Genomic DNA, 6000 nt, shown 5'->3' with positions numbered 1-6000 from the left:
CTGTGGGAAGGGTACCTCAAGCCTGATCCAGTAAACACAGAAGCATTAAAAAGATAATGGGCATCTCTACTGCCAACCTTATTTGGAAGGTTTCTCAGAGTCAGGGTGGAATTTCTGATCAAATTGAGAGAGAGGGGCCTATGGTAGCACATGGGGAAGATGCATATTAAAGTCCCTGCTCTGGAGCAGGCAGGATTTTCTGGAGTGGGTTGCGTGTGTTTGGGTGCAAAAGATTTCAAAATATTTCTGGGAGCAGCCCAAACTCTGGAGGAGCATAACTAGCTTAAATCCTCCCTCTCCTGGCCTGTGCAGCATGAGATGTAGTACATATCCCTGTGTTCAGTGCAGTGCTTAGTTGCGCTCCTGAACCTTATGGTGAGTTGGTCTCTTAAGTTCAAATCTCATTGGCTTTCAAAGGAGCACAAATACAAGCTATGGACGAAGGAAAGGCAAAGACCCCTTTGTTTAAATGTACATTGACATATACAGGCTCAAGCAATTTCACCGTATTTCAAACCCTAATTTTAGTTTGGAAAAACAGATTTTTCTCCTTTTTGATCCAGAATGTCATCAGAGGTTTGTGTATTCATGAATATTTCTAATCCATTTTCCCCTCCTTCCCTCCAAGGAGAAGTCCTTTGTATTGTGAACATCAGGAGAAGATTACTTGATATGTGTCAAATACTGGGAAGAATCTCTGTAGTGCTGCAGAATCTCTTTAGAGCACCTGTGATTTGAAATATCTCCACTTCTGGGGAGAGGGCAGTTTGTATTTTTTTGTTTATTTTGAAATATTAAAGCTGGGCTGTATTAATATTGCCTGAAATTTTTTCATATCTACTAGAATTTGTTTCCCTACAATGAATGTGTAAACACCCAAATTCTGCCTAAGACTACTCTGATTGGCTCAGTATAGCCAAGAGCAGTCAGTTCATATAGTCCCATTTATTATAACAAGTGTACTTTTTTCAGCAAAAAACATGGGTCCAGACTAAAGATGGGCATAGCAGAGCTTCGGGGTGGGCAGGGAGCCGGCTATCACTGGTTGTCCAAGCTCAAATCATTGCACAGGTTGGAGCAGCCTGAGGATTGCTCTACCTTTAGCCAGATGATTATAGTCCCCAAGGGACCAGGCAACTCATCTGGAAATGGCCAGAGTGCAACTCATTCTAGTTGCTCCACCCCTCTTTCTTCCCTTCCACATGTCTTCTGTACCAGGGCTGTGAGGAAGTAGAGGGATTCACCCTAACCTGGGGAATCTCCAGCAAGGGATGTCCCAGTGATTGCTGCTCCCTTTACACTGCCTGAGCAGCACGCAGAACCTTGCCCATGGTCTCTTCTCTTAAAGTATCCTAGGAAGGCTTCCTTGGTCTTCATTTGAAACAGCTTGCGGATGGGTCTGCGTAGTACTGATGGGTCACGTGGTGCTGATCTCATCCTTGTTTCCAGCAGCTAAATCACATTAGGAGAAGCTCAAATGCTTCCCTAATGCTGTCTTCATGTTATTGGCTACCAAAGGGATGTTGTGGTTGGGAGGGGATGGCCTGCCAATCCCAGTTGTGCAGACAAGGTATCCATGAGATGTGTCTACTAATTTGTGGGGCTTAGTCTAAGATAGCGCAAGTTCCTCTGATATAGCACATCCTGGGCCCAACAGCAAAGTTGTTACAACGTGAAGTATTTTTTCCTACCGTAGAGTGTTCAATGGGAAAAGATCTAACTTCCCAATTAAGCCATTTCTTAAGGTTAAATTTCTGTTGAAATTTAATTTCTACCTTGCATAATCCAACAGGTTACTGACCTTTAAGAGCCAGGAGTGAAACAGCCATTTTCCCGCAAACTGATGTGCCCTTGAGTTTAAAAAGAACAGTGGTTAAACCTCCCTTATTAAAGATAATAGTCACCTAGTGCTGTTTTCCTTTGCTCGCCTGGTTTATCCACTTGGGGATCAGATTCCTGCCTGAAAGAGTGCAAGGCTACTATTAGCCTTTAATTGATACATTAAAAAATAGTTATGGAGAGTGACTACTGTGCATGGGTAGGAGGGACTTTATCAACTTAAATAACTCGCTGATACCTTGTCGGTTTTTTTAGAAATATGCAAAAGGCAAGGTCAGTCAACCAAAAAGAGTACGTGTCAGCAAAAACTCAGGTTTGGAACATTACAGATGCTTTAGCTAAAGCCCTGGGGGGAGGAAATCAAACCAAACTATTTTCTTTGTATTCAGCTGTGTAACTTCCCCTTTGATTTAAGGAGTTTTGTCTTTTTTTTTTTTAAACTGCAGCACAGCCGGTTGCCATTTAAAATAGCAGCATTAAACACTTAACAATAGGGTTTGTAATTGAAACATCAACGGATCAGAAAATGAAGCAAAAAGCACTGGCTGCTGTTGCTGTCAAAGTGATGGGTGCATTGTTTTCGAGGCTGCTGGATGTGGGGTGGATACTCTGAAAGGCATCGGTGTTGTGGTTCACTGAGGACAGAGTATCATTTCTGTGTAGACATGGCCCTGTCTTACTCAAGCGGCTCCCTTTGCCTAGAAAGAGTCAGATCTGCTTTCCCTCCCCCAGAACACCATCCTTGCCACCCTGGATATCATCTCTCTCTACACCAACATCCCCCACCCTGATGGCATTGCTGCCTGCCTCAAACTGTACAGGAAAATGTACAACGCTTGGAAATCCACCCCAGATACATCAGCAAGCTCATCCACTTCATCCTCACCCCAGTGGTGGATTAGCTACTGGGCCGATGGGGACCGTACCCAGGGGTCCTGGCCAAGTCCCAAGAAAAAATCCCCCCCAACAGCCCCCGACCCTGTCCATTCAAAAGCCACACGACAGGGAAGCCCCCACCCCCACTGGCCCCCCAACTCCATCCCCGGCAGCAGCTGTGGGACAGGGGAAGCCTTCCCCCCCACAGCGACCCCTGACCCTGTCCCCAGCAGAAGCCCCCTGGTGGGAGAAGCCCCAGCACCCCCAACCCCTCCCTGGCAGAAGCCGCAGGGCAGCAGGGGAAACCCCTGTGCCCGACCCCCTCTCCAGCAGAAGCAGCGGGCGGGAGAAGCCCCAGTGCCCTAACCCTGGTCCCCTGTAGAAGTGCGAGGGGTGGCGGGGGAAGCCCCAGCACCTGGACCCCACTGTGGACCTGGGATTGAGGAGTTCTTGCTCCCCACTGCGCCCCAGGGCTGTAGCCCGGGGACAGAGCTTCTCCAGTCTTGGGGCCACAGTGGGCGAGGGACAGAAAGAAGCAAAAGGGGTTTCAGTGCTGCAGTGGGGCAGCAGAATGGGGGGGGACAACCCCCAGGAAGGGGCAGGAAGGGGTAAGGCTGTGGGTGGGGCCGCAGGCAGAAGGAGTGGAATGAGGGCAGGGCCCCCACTTCCTCTGGCCCAGGGCCCCAGGAATCTTAATTTGCCTCTGCCTCACCCACTATAACCTTTATATTTAACAAACACTTTTGTACAAATACTCGAACAGTGTGAGTACTAGGATGTCTCCCACAGCAGCAGCAACTTCCTAGACACCACAATCAACTTCATCAGTAGAACCCTACAGATGGCTATAGACCAGAAATCCACAAGTCACCACATTTACCTCCACAGATCCAGCAACCACTCCAAACACACCAAGAAATCTGTCACTCAGATACCACAGAAAATGTTCTGAGGAGAAAGTCCAGAATACACAGACTCAGAATATTAGGCCAGTAGGGAGACCATCAGGATCATCTAAGTCTGACCTCCTGCACATTCCGGGCCACAGAACCTCACCCACCCACTCCTGTAACGGACCCTTAACCTCTGGCTGACTTACTGACTGATTTAGAGACTAGGTTATAGAGAATCCACCATTTACTCTAGTTCTAGACCCTGCTCAATGCTGCATAGGAAGGCAAAAAACCCAATGGTCTCTGCCAATTTGACCTGGGGGGAAATTCCTTCCTGAACCCAAATATGGCGACCAGTTAGACCCTGAGCATGTGGGCGAGACCCACCAGCCAGCCACTTAGGAAAGAATTCTCTGCAGTAAGCCAGAGCCCTCCCATTTGTGTCCCATCTCCAGCCATAAACTTATCAAGCTCAGTTTTGGAATCAGTTAGGGGTTTTGCCCCCACTGCTCTCCTTGGAAGGCTGTTCCAGAACTTCACTCCTCTGATGGTTCAAAACCATCATCTAAGTTCAAGCCTAAACTTGCTGAGGGCTATTTTATATCCAGTTGTTCTTGTGTCAACATTGGCCCTTAAGTTAAATAACTCCTCTCCCTTCCTGGTATTTATCCCTCTGGTGTATTTATAGAGAGCAAATCACATCTCCCCTCAGCCTTTGGTTAGGCTAATCAAGCTGAGTAGGTTTTCCATTCCTCGGATCATCCTAGTAGCCCTTCTCTGAACCTGTTCCAGTTTGAATTCATCCTTCTGAAACATGGGAGCCAGAACTGCACACAGTATTCCAGAATAAGGCAAAAACACTTCCCTATCTCTACTGGAAGTACCTCCCCTAATGCATCCTAGGATCGCATTAGCCTTTTTTCACAGCTGCATCACATTGGCAGGTCATAGTCAATATACCCAGGTCTTTCTCCTCCTCTGTTGCGTCACACTGATATGTCCCCAGCTTATAGGAAAACTACTTGTTAGTCCCTAGAATACATGACCTTACACTTTGCATTATTATATTTCATCCCATTTCTATTACTCCAGTTTTCAAGGTCCTCCGGACATTCTTATGCGACATTTTGATCCTCCTTTGTATTGGGAATACCTCCCAACTTTGTGTCATCTGCAAATTTTATTAGCACACTCCCACTTTTTGTGCCAAGGTCATGAATAAACATGTTAAATAAGATCAGTCCCAAGACCGATCTCTGAGGAACTCCATTAGTAACCTCCCTCCAGCCTGAGAGGTCACCTTTCAGGATGAGCCATTGTAGCCTGCTCCTTAATCAGTTCCTTATCCACTTTTCTATTCTTGTATTAATCCCCATCTTCTCTAATTTAACTAATAATTTCCCATTTGGAACTATATCAAATGCCTTACTGAAATCCAGATAGATTAGAGCTACTGCATTTCTGTGGTCTTAAAAAAAATCAGTTATCATCTCAAAGAAAGAGATCAGGTAGATCTGGCATGATCTACTTTTGTAAAACCATATTGTATTTTATCCCAGTTTTACTTCTGTGCCCTTAACTACTTTCTTTTTCAAAATTTGTTCCAGGGTCTTTCATACAACTGAGATCAAACTAACAGGCCTGTAGTTTCCTGGATCACTTCCTCTCCCACTCCCTCCTTAAAAATAGGTACTATATTAGCAATTCTCCAGCCACAGGTTATGACTCCCGAGTTTACGGATTCATTAAAAATCCTTGCTATTGGGCTTGCAGTTTCATGTGCCAGTTCCCTTAATATTCTTGGATGGAGATTATCCAGGCCCCCCGATTTGGTCCCATTAAACTGTCTGAGTTTGACCTCCACCTCAGATGTGGTAATTTCATCTTCCACATCTCATTTCCATTAGCCACCCTGCCACTGCCCCCCAAGGACTTCATTAACCTTATTAAAAACTGAGGCAAAGTGTTCATTTAGGTGTTAGCCTATACCTAGATTATCTTTAGTCTCACCCCATCGTCAGTGTTTAGCAGTCCCACTTCTCCCATCCTTGCTTTCTTTTTATTTAGATGGCTATAGAACCTTTTATTATGGGCTTTAATTGCCATTGCAAAGTCCAACTGCGCTTGGCTTTTGGTAGTTCTCACTTTTCCCCCTACACTTTTTGACCTGCAAAAGGTAGCTTTCCTTGCTGATCCTTCCCATCTCCCATTCCTTTTCCTGCTTTCTCTCAGTATCCTGTCTGAGATGCTTGCTCATCCAGTTTGGTCTGCATCCCTTCCCTACAATTTTTTTCCCCTTGGTTGGGATCCAAGCTTCAGAGAGCTTCTGCAACTTCGACTTACATTAATTCTATGCCTCCGCCACAGTCAGATCCTTGAGTTCTTCTGTCTA

The sequence above is a fragment of the Mauremys reevesii genome, linkage group 11, assembly GCF_016161935.1.
Source record: "Mauremys reevesii isolate NIE-2019 linkage group 11, ASM1616193v1, whole genome shotgun sequence".
Lineage (NCBI taxonomy): Eukaryota > Metazoa > Chordata > Testudines > Geoemydidae > Mauremys > Mauremys reevesii.
Note: the sequence above shows the minus strand (reverse complement) of the source record.